This window comes from Natrix helvetica (assembly GCF_964273705.1).
Source record: "Natrix helvetica genome assembly, chromosome: 3".
NCBI classification, from domain to species: Eukaryota; Metazoa; Chordata; class Lepidosauria; order Squamata; family Natricidae; genus Natrix; species Natrix helvetica.
Window position 1 is genome coordinate 89,909,568 of NC_138549.1, and position 16,143 is coordinate 89,925,710.

Here is a 16,143-nt window from a genome sequence, read left to right on the forward strand (position 1 = left end):
TAAACGCTGGCAAGGCCATCTTGTTTTACAGATTTGTATGTTTTTTTGCCAACTTGTCACATATTTGATGAGCAACCCATTTTTGTTGATCATAACTAGAACATTCCAGAGTTTAAAAAGATCAACATTAAATGACAGAGACTATAAATGCTTAAAATATAAAAAATTGTTGGAGAAACTGGAAAGCTTAAAAAAATGTTTAAAGATCAGCTTAATTGAGCTTAATTCCTCAAATTATTCACTTTTAAGCCAACAGGCCAAATTTCTCCCCTCAGAACACCAAAAAGAAACATCTCTAATCTCCGTAGCATCTGAATACTGCAAAGGCTCATGGTACATCACATTTGGCCTGCAGAGCAAAGCGTTCCCCAAGGATTCTAGAATATTCCAATGACATCACATGTTATTTTCACATCAAGTGTTTGAACAATTTTTCAACCAGATCATACCATCAGGGCAATTTGTTAATCTGGATATTTCCTTTTAAACATAAGTATTGCCTTACACAATACAAACATCAGATAAACCTTGCGCATAAAAAATTGGTATGAAAGGCAGAAACATTTAAATACTTGTCAATATTTTGTTTCATTCTCTGCATTAGCCAATGGCATATTCAGGATGCCAGAAATTACAAAGAATCATTTTAGATGATCAAGACTTTTGGAGAAACATATTAAAAAGAAAACAGAACTAGACTAGAATTAAGGAATCCCAAATTCAAATTTGCATTTAAAATCAGACAGGGCATCATCACCTCTCAAAGCTATTATGAACATTACTGGGAGGCAATGGATGTAACATACCATGCATATATTTATTGCCCCTCTGCAATTTTATATAGGTAATTCTAGATAGCCCAGAGAGATTATAGATAGATAGATAGATAGATAGATAGATAGATAGATCGATCGATAGATAGATAGATAGATAGATATAGATGATAGATAGATGATATAAAATACAAATGAAAATAGACATAGTAGGGAAATGAAAGAGAAAGACGAAGAAAGGAAAAGTATAGGGGAAACGGAAAAAATATTAATTTCTATCTTTTTTCAGCTCAGTAGAATACAAAGTAAAATTATAGCCTCTACATTTTACTTTTGCATATTTAGTAAATATTAGCCATTTCCATAGCAACAAACTAATCTAAACAGCAAATCCCAAAATCAAGATTTCATTTTTTCCCCGTCTCGAGTACACATATTGCCCAGCTCCCAGATTACGTTGTCACTGCCACAAGATAAAAAACTAGGTCCAAAGTGTGATACTTCCCCCCAAGTCATTTGTTAGGACACAGGTAACTTTGGGTCAGTTGCATGCTAGCCATGAACTCCTCTGAGGAGGCACTACTCTGTGTCCTACATCCAGGGTCACTAAATAAAGCCAAGTCACTAAATAAAATTTCCATCGACCAAGAGTAATATATAGATTTCTCCAATTGAACTCCTTAAAATTATATCATAATGCCTGCTGATGACAACAAATACCCTAATTAGTTGCAAGCAATGAACTGAATTGGAAATTAAACAGACTATACATCTAGCTGATTTGTTCAAACACTATTCTCTAAAGATGCAATTTAACTGGCATATTTCAAAATCAAAAGGTCTTCTGATCAAGACCTTTCCTTGTAAGAAACGTTAGTTTAAGATTACAGGGAGCTAAGGAGGGGTATGATTGATTTCCTGAGGGTTTTTATATAAAGGATACATTCTACCTTACGTCTGCCCTTTTGCAACTTGCCGGTAGCATTTTTCAAAAGCCCTTTACACACATGGATTAATAAAATATTTCTTCAGGCATCTAATGCATCTTAAACATTTATTTTCTTAAAAGAAATTTGGACTCCAGAGCGTGATCCTATTTGTGCTCAGAAGTAAGTCCAACTGAGTTAGAATGAACTCATGCATAGAAAATGCATAAAGTTGTAGCAAGAGCGAGCATCGTGTTTGTTATGATTTCAGCTTTACAATAACAAATCTAGGAAGTAACTGAGGTGAAAGATGGTAATAGGATCCAAGTTGTTTGGTAAATTCCATAGTTAAGTAGGAATTGAACCTTGGTCTCCTCATTTAATATCTTAACTTTTACACCCAATTTGCTGTTCTCCAAATAAGTTTAAATTACAATGTCTGCAATTATTTACAAGCACTGAAAATTCTAAGACCCTAGTTGCAACCAAACTGCAGATACCAGGCTGGGACAAGAAACAATGGATGGAAACTAATCAAGGAGAGAAGCAACCTGGAATTAAGGAGAAACTTCCTAACAGTGACAACAATTAACCAGTGAAACAGCTTGACTTCAGGAGTTGTGGATGCTTCAACACTGGAGGTTTTAAAGAAAAGACTGGACAGTCACTTGTATGAAATGGTATAGGGTCTCCTGCTTGAGCAAGGGGTTGGACTAGAAGACCTCCAAGGTCCCTTCCAGCTCTATTGGGGTCGGGGACACTATAGAAAAACTCAATCATAGGGCTTCTAATTTAACATTTTTAGGGCACCTTTCTCCAAATGTATTAAGAGGACAACTTTCCCATTGAGCACGACATTTTGGGACAGACTGTTCAAAAAAGCCATCCAATGTAGCAACCGTGCATAGAACTGCTATTTTTTTCACAAATAAACCATCCTTTAATAAAAGCAATTGCTACAATTTTCTCATTCACCTCTTGCTTTCAACTGACATGAGAGTCTGTCCTGTTTCATCTGTGGATCTGCGTTGGAAATCGTTTTTGATTCCTCATGTTTTAACTCTGCAGTACTCCACCTTTTAAGAGTTAAGATAGAGAAACTGGATGAAAGTGGAATCAAACATACATTCCTCATCTGTTGGTTGGATTTTGGCATATCTTGTTCTTTAAAGCCTTTATTGTGGTTGTAAACAATGGTTTATGGCTCACCATGAATCCAGACAATTGTAGCTCGTTACTCAAACCATGATAAATATACTCCACAGAAGCCCTTGTAATATACTATTTCAAATACAAAGCTCTAAAATATTATGAAATATGAAGAAACAAACAATATTGTTATGAATTTAGTGCTAAGTACCTTCAACCTACTACTTTTCTACAATTCAGTATGCAACATCTCATAAAGTTGTAGATAATTAAAACACATACTGGGAATATCTCAAACCAGGCCCAAAGTTATGTTTTATTCTTTTTAATATTATGTATTGTTTACAATAAGCTTATAGGATGTTTTTGTTTTAATATTTTAAACACTAAAACAGAGTGAAAACAAATGCAGGGATAGACCAGAATTATTTTTAAAAATACAAAAAATTAAGACGACTGAAGTTTAGCATACTGCTACAATTTAAAATAGTTTTCTAGCAAGTTGATAGAAAAGGTTAATGTAGATAGACATCATCTTGTTCTGGACACTCTGCCAAGACCAACTGTGTCACAAGGGCCACAGCTGTCAGAAAAAGAGGAAGCCTCATGTGCTAAGCAGAATAACCTATTGTGAGTATCAGTGCTACTGGTTAGCAAAACGCCCTTATTGATTGCACTCCTAAAATGCATTTCCCAAAATATGGTTTCTTAATAGAGTAGCTTACATTTGATCTGGTGGGATTTACTTCCCAGCCCATATAGATAGGAGCGTATTTTTTTAAATTGCTGTAAAAGAAACAGAAAATGAAAACAAAGCAGAAAGACAGCTATAATGCAAATATTAAAACCATACATAAAAGGTGCTTAAAAATGAAAAAAGAAACAAATAATATATATTTATAGCAATTGACAGTTAATAATCTTATCCAATATCAATATTATCCAAGTAGATAGATATTAATTTCCAACACATTTATGTAGCTTCCTTTTTTTTTCTTTAGCCTACCGTACTTAGTATAAATGAGTTCCAAATTTCATTATACCAGTCCATGCAAAATCTGTATCTATAGCCAATTCGCTCGTAGATTGCAATTGTAACCAGGTCTTCAAATCCCTTCAGTGATTGGAGTTATAGATAGGGTTGTATTGTTACAAGGTTATAAGGCTTTTCTCATCATGAAAGAATGCATCACTTCACAAATTTGAAGCTCAAACCTAGAGATCTGTCCTGAGAGAATGCCTCACTGAACCAGGGATGGAGGCTATGTTTCATAGTTACTCATTGGTTTTCGCTGTTAAATGTCTTTTGTAACCTCTGGGCTTCAGAAACTGCAGCAACTGGTTCACTGCCCTGTTGCTGGGTGGGCATGGCCTAGTCAGCCTCCAGCACCACAGTGGGGGACGTTTTTCGTCCTCCCTAGGCTCTGGAGGCTTTTCTTGAGCCTCCGGGGAGGGCGAAAACTGCTTCCCTGGTCTGAGGAAGCCTTCCAGAGGCAGGAAACAGGCATATTTCCTGACTTCCGGAAGTCCTGGTAGGCACATTTTTTGCCCTCCCCAGGCTCCGGAGGTTTACCTAGAGCCTCCGGGAAGGCAAACGTGGTTTCTCCCATTTTCGGACTTCGGGTAGGCCCGTTTTTAGCCATGCAAACCTCCAGCAGCCCAACCCTGGCTTTCATTCCAAGCATCTCATATAATGTAATTCAACAAACAGGAACAGAATGTGGCATACAATCAAGACTACTCTAACTAAGTAGAGGATGAAAACAATATCAATTTAAGCTATTCTTTCCAAAGACGATTGTCAAAATTAATTACTTATGCTGTGTCAAGGGAAAAATTTCACCCTGAAGAAAGTGAGGTTTAGGATCGGGCTGTTTTCCAACAGCATATGCATTAAGATGTGAAGAAAAAATATAAAAGTCTTGGGAAGCATATTCTAGTTAATAAACAAACTTTAATACAAAAATAATAAATGGAAATAAAACAAAACTAACTAATTGTTACATTTTGATAAAAAATGTTCCGTCTGCCAGCTTTCCTGGCAGCTGGACAAAAGTTCAGCAGTAGCTTTCTCTCTCCTTCTCTGGAATGTGTGAAGACATGCGCAAATACATCAATGTCAGATAAGACTTAATGACCTGCGCAATAACTCTTTCTCAGTTTAACTCTTTAGTGTCAGTTCAGTCAGTTCATGTCTAGCAAACTTTTTAACGTAGTGACATGCTGAATGTAAACAGTCTTAAATATTTGTGGGAAAATAGAATTGAAATAGTAAGGTACAAAGGTAGTTAATGCTGGATACTGTCTCTGGTAAAATATTTAACTGTGGAAGATATTCCAGGTAACATTGATTCATAATTTAATAAAATGTATGCATATGTATGCACATATTACACAGACACATACGCCAAACCTAATTTACTTAAATATTACTGAGGAGTTCAGCCCTCTTTTATTAATTCTATTTACATACATTTCAAAACATCATCTGTTACTGAAGATACTTGGCTAAGGGATAGAAATGGAACCTCACTCTGCAAGTCTCTTATGCGTATTTTACTCAGAAGCAACTCACACTGTTCTTTGTATTCTCAGATATATGTACAGATAGTCCTCAACTTACGACCACATTGGTGCCCAAAATTTCTGTTGCTAAGTGAGGGATTTGTTAAGTGAGTTTCTTGCCACAGTTGTTATATGAATCACTGCACTTGTTAAATTGATAAACAGTTGTTAAATGAAACTGGCTTCCCCATTGACTTTGCTTGTCAGAAGACTGCAAAAGGTGATCACAGGACCATGGGACCCTGTAACTATCATAAATATGAATCAGTTGCTAAGGTCTGAATTTTGATCTCAGGACAATGGGGATGCTGCAACGGTCGTAAGTATGAAAACCGGTCATAAGTCACTTTTTCAGTGCTGTTGTAACTTTGAACGGTCACTAAACAAACTGTTGTAAGTCAAGCACTACCTCGATTTACAACAGAATTATACTTCTAACTTTTCTCTGCTTTTTTGTGGAAAGTAAAATGTTTTTTGATCAAGAATAAGAAGCCAGTCAAAATGTAAGGCTTAACCCTCCCAACTCACAACACGGAGAGAAGATTGTCATCCCCACATCCTAATATTGGAACAGAACTGCTTCCTGTAAGAATTTATCTTTATCATGTACTATTTCTTCTAAAATTAAGCTGCTGAAATTCTTGACTTAAAATGATTCACTTTTGTCATTATATGCAAACTTACCACACTAACAAACTCACAAAAGAAGTGGCAATCAATGCCCTTCCAGAATATTATATTACCAGAAGTCATAACCAAAAGCTAAAGATAAGCTACAGAAAGAAGCCTTTTGATGTATCATCATGTACACTTCCAGTGAGAGAAAATTTGATTCCCTGTCTGTTCAGCAAAAAACCAAAATAGTTACTCATACTTGTGATTCAAGTAGAATACTTTGAACTACAGGTAGTGCTTGACTTTCGACTGGTTGCTTAGGTCCAATGGACCCCCAAAAGGTACTTACAACCTATATTTGAAGTTCTGATGGTATCCCCCCCCCCATGCAGTCACATGGTTGAATTTTGGGTGCTCAGGAAACAGCCTGCATTTATAAACATGTTTGTGTGCCTAGAAATGAGGAACTTTCTGACAGTGAGAACCATCAATCCATGGAACAGAAGTTGCCTTCAGAAGTTGTGGGAGCTTCATCACCGGAGGCTTTCAAGAAGAGATTGGACTGCCATTTGTCAAAAATGGTGTAAAGTCTCCTGCTTAAGTGGGGGATTGGACTAGATGACTTACAAGGTCCCTTCCAACTCTTAATTTGTTCTGGTTTCCAGCAAGAAACATCCATTGCAGACAATGGGTTCACTTAACAACCATGGTGTTTGCTTTACAACTGCCACAAAAATGTCATAAAATTGGGTCAGTCAGAGTGCCTTGTCTTACGACAGTCATGACATATGATGAAAATTCTGGACTCCACTGCAATTTTAAGTCAATGATTATCTGCATTTAGGCCAATTCAAATGGTCCAAAGTATCTCCATTCATAGTTCCCACCTAGTTGGCACAATATACTTCTATAATGATTGGCAGAGGTTACATACGGAATGGTCCGTGAAAGCAACGAAGCTTTATGTGCACATGTGCAGCAGTGATGGGATTCAATTTTTTTTACTACCAGTTCTGTGGGCGTGGCTTGGTGGGCATGTCATGTCTTGGTGGGCATGGCAGGGGAAGGATACTATAAAATCCCCATTCCCTCCTGATCAGCTGGGACTTGGGAGGCAGAGAATAGATGGGGGCGGGGCCAGTCAGAGGTGGTATTTACCGGTTCTCTGAACTACTCAAAATTTCTGCTACCGGTTCTCCAGAACTGGTCAGAACCTGCTGAATACTATCTCTGTTGCAGATGTTTACTTTTATTTTAGGTGAGTTTTTTTCCCTGAAGTTCATTATTTTTATGAATAACCTAAGCCTAACTCTATATACTCCTTCCTCCTCCTATTTTCTCCACAACAACCACTCTGTGAGGTGAGTTAGGCTAGGAAAGAGTGATTGACCCAAAACCAATATTTCACACCTAAGTGGGTATCAGAACTCACAATTTTCTGGTTTCTAGTTAAGAACTGGTCAGAACCTGCTGAATACTATCTCTGATATGCAGGGTCTAGGCTGCATGTGAAATCATTTTCCTCTTCCTCCCCTCACCCCCCCCGTCTGTGAGGAAGACAATTTTTCTTCCAAAATCAGTCCCTGGCACCAGAAAGGTTGGGGGCCACTGTCTTAGACAGCCTCAATGGGGGAAAATGTACAAATTTGCCTCTACATTTATGAGATGGGGGTGAAACTAACTATCATCTTTATAGCTTTTGATATCACTGTTGGTAAAACCTCATTACCTTTCACAGTTCCTTTAAAAAAAATTATCCTGGCAATAAACATATACCGTATATACTTGAGTATAAGCCGACTCGAGTATAAGCCGAGACCCCTAATTTTACCCCAAAAAACTGGAAAAAGTTATTGACTCGAGTATAAGCCGAGGCTGGGAAATGCAGCAGCTCACGGTAAATTTCAAAAATAAAAATACTGGTAGATAACAATAAAATTGCTAAAAGTGTGTGTGTGTGTGAGTGAGACAGACAGACAGAGGAACAGAGAGAGGGAGAGAGAGAGAGAATCAGAGAGAGACTGACAGAGACGAATCAGAGACGTACTTTTAACTACCTGGCAGCGGCGTTTTGCCTTGGGGGGCTCCTCAGAACATCCCAAGACTTCGGAGGGAAGTTTACAGCCCTCCCTCGGAACGCTTCGGAGGGAAGCTTCTGCAAAGGCGAGTGACAACAAGTCTCCCAGGCTTTAATTTGCCGAGCTGTGCGCACGCGCCTGTTTTCCACGGCGTGGAGCAGCGGCGAGATTCTGCGCGGCGAGCGATGATTCCAGGGGCCATCCGGGAAGATGAGGAATGCGAGGGGGGACCCTGCCCCCCCCACTGATGGCCCCCGGAATCATCGCTCGCCGCACAGAATCTCGCCGCTGCTCCACGCCGTGGAAAACAGGCGCGCACGTACAGCTCGGCAAATTACAGCCTGGGAGACTTGTCACTCGCCGGGGTTATGCAGAAGCTTCCCTCCGAAGCCCGAGAGGAGGGAGGGAAGCGGGCGCCCGGCACACAGAAGAGCCGCATTAAAATGTTTAAAGAGCCACATTTTTTTTTTTTTGTTCACTGGAGTATAAGCCGAAGTGGATTTTTCAGCCCAAAAAGTGGGCTGAAAAATTCGGCTTATACTCAAGTATATACGGTAGATAGCCAGTTACAGACTCTAATTGGAACTGTTGTGCGATTGCAAAGAGAAAGTCTTGTGACTTTCAACCACAATGTCACACTCAACTACAATGTCACTTCTGCTGTGGTTATTAAGTAAATCACCCATGGACATTCCTTCCAAATTTGGAGCTCACTAAAATTCAACAAATATTTATTCATGGAGCTATCAGCAAAAGCTACATTAGAATCACACTTTCACACCAGTTTTCTCCCCATCCAAGCATAAAATAGGAATAACTTGCAGAAATTCATAGATATCAGGCCACAGCAATAATTTTTCCTCTAAGAATGAAAAATGCCGCCTTGAAATTTTCACAGAAAGGCAACTGATGAAACATGGAGAGAATAAGCAGCACTGAAGTCTACAAAGTTTAAGGATCTACTTCTTTTTATAGGTGTGTTTAAACCGTGGATTTCTTTCTTGCAACTTTGTTGAAAAGACACATAGCTACTCTTGGGAATGGGTGGGGGGCTTTTCTGTTTTGACCATCTACAAATTATTTATAAAACAGACATCTCTGTTCCAAGACATCCTATTTCCTGCTTTGACAGCTTCCTCCGTGACAATAAGATATTCTTTTTGTGTTTCTGTGAAGGAAGATCAAAAGGGGTAACAATGAAAACATGTTGTAAAACAGACACAAAACCTTGCCAAACCCCACAGAGGTGAACAAGACTAAGACTGCACAGAATTTTGTACAGCTCGTCCTCAATTTACAACCAATTGCTTAGTGATGATTTGAAGTCACTAAGCAATTGGTTGTAAATTAAGGATTAACTGTACAAAGGGTACTTCTCACCCGATTCCAAAGTTCCAACATAACACATGGCAACAATTTGGGTGCTTGGCAAACAGCCTAGATTTACAGCCATTTGCAGCATCCCACATTCACTTAATGATCCCACATTCACTTAATACTCATGTATACTGAATTACCATATTTTCCCATCTATAAGATGCACTTTCCCCACCAAAAATGGGGCCTCCATGCATCCTGTTTTTGGCTTGTTCCAGATGACGGGGATCCCCGCTGCCACTGATGTTCACTGCTGGCGGCGACGATCGCTGGCGATCCCCACCACCTGGAATGAGCAAAAAATGGGGCACACACAGGCCAAAAATGGGACACAGAGGTGGCAATAGGCAGCAGCAATCCCCACAGCCTGCAACAGCTGATCAACGGTATTCTGGGAGGCCAATCCAACTGCAAATCAGCTGTTCGTGCTAAATCTGGCTGCGACAACATGCTGAAGCTGTGCAGACTGATTGCTGTCTTCTGCAAGGATGCTAGCCAGATGAGTACCGATGGATGTTGGGAGGCAGATCTTTTTTCTTGTTTTTCTCCCCAAAAGCTAAGTGCATCTTATGGTCCAGAGAGCCTTATAGTGTGAAAAATACGGTAATTGCAGTAGAGACTTTTTGCATCTTTTCAGCAACATCTTCCCAGATTTCTCTTCACCTGGGGTGAGTTGTAGTTTATGAGAGAAGCTGTCAACTGAAGCCTGGGTGGCTATGCCTTCCCTTCCTTTCTTAGCTTCCTCACAATCTCTCTTACACCTGTAAGAAAGAACCCCATTTCAGGACAGTGTACTATGCAACTGATTCCACTGCTGGCATTTCTGCCTAAAGTTGAAAAAGATCTATCTGAAACCAAGGACTTCAAGAGCAATTAACACTAACTGAAATGTGAGCCAGTTGGGTCTAGTGGTCAAGGCACCAGGCTGGAAACCAAGAGACTGAATCCTTCTCATCCTGCCTTAGGCATGAAAGCTGGCTGGGTGATTTTGGGCCAATAATTCTCTCTCAGCCCAACCTATCTCACGTGATAGCTGTGGGGAAATTAGAAGGATGAAAGAGTGTTCACTGACTTATTTATTAAAATATTAATAAAGGCAGGATAAAGATAAATAAAAGTTAGTTTTCATATAAGACAATTACTTTGCTCTACTTTGAGTAGAAAAATAATTGTGCACGAGCTACAATAAACTGAATGGAAAAGCAGGAAGAAACATCAGTGTGTTCTGACTGATTAAAAACAACAGGGAAAAAAAGGAAATGATTCACAAACCACAGGTGCTTAAAAGAGCTGTTTTCAATCCTAAATAGGCACACAAACTATTTTTTAAAACCAAATATAGTTCCATCTTCCAGCTCTGGATGTGTCAATACAAATGAATGTATTGTGATAGACTGATAGTAAATAAGATGAATGACCAATGTTAGTCTATAAAGAGAATACTGCAAGTTTTCCAGGAGCTGAAGCATGGGCAGCCTAATCAATGTCACCAAATGTCAGCTTCTTTCCATAAACTTCCTTACGGTGCATGATACTATGATCCATGTGTTATTATAGCAGAAGGAATGGCAGAACCTGGTGGCAGGGTGAAAGAGGAATCAGCCTAAAATCCCTATGTAGCTACAGGCAAACTAGGTTCGACCACCTTAAGTGCCAGTAACTCTTATCTAACTCTAACCAGGTGCCAATTGTTAAATAAGATTTTGGTCAAAAGGCTTTTAGCAATAAATCAGCTTCATTGGATTATCACTTGTGAACCTGGTCTTTCACACTTAACATTTGCTTAATTGCAAACTGATGCTGCCACTAAGGAAGTATGAAATCAAACCGTGCCCTTGATGCACAATGAAATAGCAATAAGAAAACTAAATGGAGTTCGGTGATATACACTGAGTTGAGACCAAACAACTCTCTTGGTGCCTACCTACTAAGTATCTGCTCCTCCTATGCTGAGCAAAAAATGGGATTTATTTTAATTTTAATAAGTTTTTAATAATTTTTCACAGGGCTCAGAAGCAATATTGGAAATCATTGTGATAGGTAGATAGAGTCCATTGCTATATTTAGAAGCTTGCCCAGCTAGGTTGAAAAAAGGAAGGAAGAAGGGAAAGGAGAGGGGGAGGGGAGGGGAGGAGAAGAGAGAGAAAAGATTAAAAGGGAGTTGAGAGTTTGTTGGAAAGGCAGATAGGATGGTTAGCGCATGTCCTGTGCCAACAAATGGAAAAGAAGTTTTTATGGTGACAATATAAGAAGTAAGAGGAAAAGCCAGCTATGAGAAGAATAGCCACCCAACATCAAAAGCCAGAGTTCCCATGCAGGGAAATCTAACACAAGGCATCAGACCTGAGTAGAGTCTTGTACTAGTTCACAGAACAGTTACAGAATCAAAAAGAGCAGACAATCAGGAAGCCAAGTCCAAGGCTGGAAAATTATTTACCTACAGCAGTCTGACTCTCAAAAAAGCCCTCTTTTATAGTCTGTGTCAATTTCCCTGTATCATGCCTCTTTCTTCATTAAGCCAATGAGATTTCTTGGCTCACTGAACAACTACACCCTCTCCTCACTTAGTGTCCTTAATCTGTTCTAACAATTTGGTCATTAAGCAAAATGGTCACTATATGTCTCACATGTCTGAGAAAGAGGGGGGGTGAGGAAGGGAGGGAGAGAGGCAGAGAGGGAGAGGCAGAAGGAGAGAAAGAGAGGGAGAGAGAGAGAGAGCAAAGATCACTGGTTGCTGCCCTCTCATTCATACAAAGTGCCCTGTGCCCTGTTTTTGTCCCCTTGCAGGGCAGAGAGATGACTGCTTAGACAAACTATCTCTTCCTGAGCTGCTTTTCTCCCACAGCTTTCCTAAAAAGTGTTAATTGCAAGCTAACCAACTCAGGTCCCTGACCTCAATTAGTTGAGTAGAACCCTCTCCTGGCTGGTTCTGCAGCCTGAATCAGTTTTATACTGAAGACTTTTGTTGTCAAGGGCACAAAATTTGGCCGTAAATGAACGCATTGGTCAGAATGGATTTTCTTTCCTTATTACCATCATATTTGTGAATAGTTGCTGCTAAATGAGGAGTGGCTGCACTCACCTGACCTCTCTTACATGTGTGAGAATCTTTTTGCGATCAGGGTCTACTTCAGGTATCTGCTGTGCTTCTGCAGGGGGGCGGGGGGGGGAGTGGTTACTTGACTGTTCCAGAATTTCAGGCTGATCCTTCAAAAGGCTCTTCTTCCTGAACTTCATCTGGGACTCTACTAGCTCCTGAGCTGCAAGGTGAACATTCAGCAGTCCTTGTTCCTCCAATTCTGAATATTACAATCAGGCAGATCCATACAGAATAAGGGGAAAAACTGATAATTGTGATGGGCTGCGTTCATCCAGGGAGTTATTTGGTGGTCATACCAGCTCCCTGGAGAAACATCCTAACTACCAGTTTTTTCTGTGTAACAATTTGAAAAAAAAAATCCAAATGTCTTCACGTTGTTGTTGTTAATTACAAAGTCACGTCCAACCCATCACAACCCCATGGACAACATTCCTCCAGGTCTTCCTGTCCTCTACCATCCTCTGGAGTCCATTTAAGCTCACGCCTACTGCTTCGGTGACTCCATCCAGCCACCTCATTCTCTGTCGTCCCATTCTTCTTTTGCCTAGAAACGCGTCCTGCCTCATCCTTCGTCAGAATCTAACATTGCCCTCAATCGTTCCCAGCATTAGGCTCTTCTCCAGTGAGTCCTCACTATCCTCCCAAAACAGATAAAATACCCATACAATGCTGCCCTACTAGCCTTTTCTATTGCGTTCCAGTGAGTTATAAAAACTGCAACCTACCAATAAGCCTGTCAAAAACATATAGGCAGGCCTAAATTGAAAATTCAAAATCTTCTGTTTTACACATGAAGTAAGCTTGCCTTCCAATAGGAATAAAACATTAACATGTATATGCGAGCTTTTACAGTACACTCAGTTTCCTTAATGGAATTACAAACGATAAAGAAAAGTGGCAGCCAACACCCATCTCATATCAACAGTAATAAAAACAAAACTCCATTACACAACTCAAGAAACTATTTTTAAGTGAAAGGAAAACAATCAGACTTAGTTACCTCAAGGCTTTTCATTCTCTCAGTCACATCCATCTATTCATTAGGGTTGCATTTCTCACATATTCTGAAACCGCATAAATAAAGTGATGACTTATCTTAGATACGGTTATCTTAGTCTGTAAACAGTTAAAAGACTGCAAATGAAATCTGTTCCAAAAGCACAATCCTTTTTATGCATCTTCCAAATAGATACTTAATTAGTCCTATTACCAGATAACTGTAAGATTAGAATTTTAAATGAAGAAGGCAGGTCAGATGCACAGTAAATTTTCCACCACTTCTGAAGTCCCACTTTATCATAATTTCCACTACATCCTTGGGAGAAGCAAGAAGCATATAAGGCTTTTGCGATGTTACTGGACTTCGGTTCCCATAAGCCCCAAACATTAGCTGAGGATGAGGAAAAATAGAATCCAAAGGTTTTCCATTGCCAAGTTAATATTTCCCTATTTCTGTCTCACTGCAGTCACTGTAGTGAGGGATGCAGTGGCTCAGATGCTGAGCTTGTCTATCAGAAAGGTTGGCAGTTTGGTGGTTCGAATCCCTAGCACCACATAATGGAGTGAGCTCCCGTTACTTGTCCCAGCTCCTGCCAACCTAGCACTTCGAAAGCATGTAAAAATGCAAGTAGAAAAATAGGAACCACCTTTGGTGGGAAGGTAACAGCGTTCTGTGCGCCTTTGGCATCTAGTTATGCTGGCCACATGACCACAGAGACGTCTTCGGACAGCGCTGGCTCTTCAGCTTTGAAATGGAAATGAGCACCGCCCCCTAGAGTCGGGAACGAGTAGCACATATGTGTGAGGGGGACCTCTTACCTTTACAGTCGCTGGAAATGTGAGAGCTATTTAACATTGCTCTAATAATTCCATTTCCCCCCTTTTCCCATTCCCAGGAATGACAATAACTATTCAATATGACTTGATAGCACGTCTATTTTCATCTTTAACAGATATATATATATCCTCTATTTCCCAGGAAGAGATGTGGGTGGAATACATCAAGAGTGCCTTACTCATAGCTCTCTTAGATCCCATCTGACATTCTCAGTCGTTGGAGTACCTCTCCCATCATCCTCAGCCGGCCATCCAGAGGTATAGAAGCGAGATTAGGAAGGCGTCATAATGAGCCGAGTACAAATCAGCCCGCCAAAGCTAGGCGTTGCAACTTTTCTACTCCTTCCTATCCCCTTCAAACTACTGCGCGGTAGAAACCGCTACTTTTCGGCTTCGGCTTCTGCCTCCGTCTTTTCTGCCTGTAAAGACGCGTCGTCGGCAGCGGCGGGAAACGTCCCCCCCCCGGGCCTCAGCAAAAGAGGTGGCCGCCACCCTCGTCCTCCTCCCTCCCTCCGCCGTTTCCTTCCCTCGCTGAAAGCGGAGTCTAGGGGGGGGGAAGTTAACTGCGAGGGACGGTGTGTCGTTGTTGAAAGTTTTTCTCCAGGGAGCCACGGAGTCCGCCCAAACGGAGCAACAACGCGCAAGCGGAGAGATGCATTTCTCCTGAGAGAAACTAACGGGCCGCTGGTATTGCACGTCAGGAGGGGAGACGAGAGGCACGGCTCGAGGCGATGAAGGGGGACGGCTTTCCCGACTCCCAAGAACAGCCAAGGTTGAGGGGGGGGGGCAAAGGCTGCCCAGAGGAGACAGGTTTCCTCCGGCCGGCCCCCCTTCCACCTCCCCGCCGCCGCCTTGAGAAAGAGAGGAAACGCAAGCAGCCAAAAGCCAAAGAAAAATAAATGTCCTTTATTCGTTGAAGAAAAGAGGGGGGGGGGCGGGACTCAGGACGGCATGCATAAAAGACCCCAAACCCCCCCCGCATTGAGATGTTTTCTCAGCGCGAGACACTAATTAATAACTCCCCCTGCCCCAATTTATTTTCGAGGAGAGCCTCCTCTCCCGCGCCCCCCCCTTCAAGGTCCCCCATCCGGAGTTGCCGCGTTCCGGCTCCTGAGTCGCCAAAGGGGCCGCCAAGTGTCTGCGGACAAGGGGCTCTCCATCTCCCACCCACCCTCCACGAACGGTGGACTCACCTCGCTGAAAAGAGCGCCGCGCGCGCGCGCTGGGACGGGGGCAAACAATCACGGGCAGCGACGGTACTGGAAGCCGAGGCGGGCTCCGGCGCCCTCCATAGCAGCCCAATGCGGCGTCCGGCTGATGGTCCGCGGAGAGCTGTGCGCGGAGAGCGGTGTGACTCGAGGCCGCGGTCCCCGGTCGCTCCTCTCTCCTCCTCCCGCCTCCACTGCCGGCCGCCACCTCCGGGCCACTCCCTACTTCGACGCTGAGGCGCACGTGGCTTCTGGAGGCTGCTACTGCGCAGGGAGGGGGGGGGGAGGTTTCCGCCCTTTACCCTGGCCCGACGTGGACCGGTGGAGAGTAGATGCGGTGCCCCGGTTTCATTGCAACAAGGGAGGCTGTAGTTTTCGGGAATGCCCGCTCACTCGCCCTTGTCTCCACTAGAAAGAACTTATGCCCAAATATGCATTGAAAAAGATTGCAGCCGAGCTATGCAAACCTATTGGGGGTCTATTCAGAAATGAACCTCACCGACCTCGTTGATACTT

The 16,143-nt window shown here is 41.7% G+C and overlaps 1 protein-coding gene across 2 annotated transcripts in view; it reads right to left on the reverse strand.

The window, feature by feature from the left end:
* Positions 1-15,897, reverse strand: part of LRRC8C (leucine rich repeat containing 8 VRAC subunit C) — a 31,974-nt gene extending 16,077 nt beyond the window's left edge. The window contains exon 1 of one of the 2 annotated variants that reach the window (XM_081946080.1): positions 15,613-15,897. The gene's annotated coding sequence lies outside the window, so the exon portion shown is untranslated. Of the gene's footprint in view, positions 1-14,598; positions 14,987-15,612 lie in introns of those variants that run through there. The other variant, XM_081946079.1, reaches the window with a different exon arrangement.
* Between the last annotated feature and the right edge of the window lie 246 nt (positions 15,898-16,143).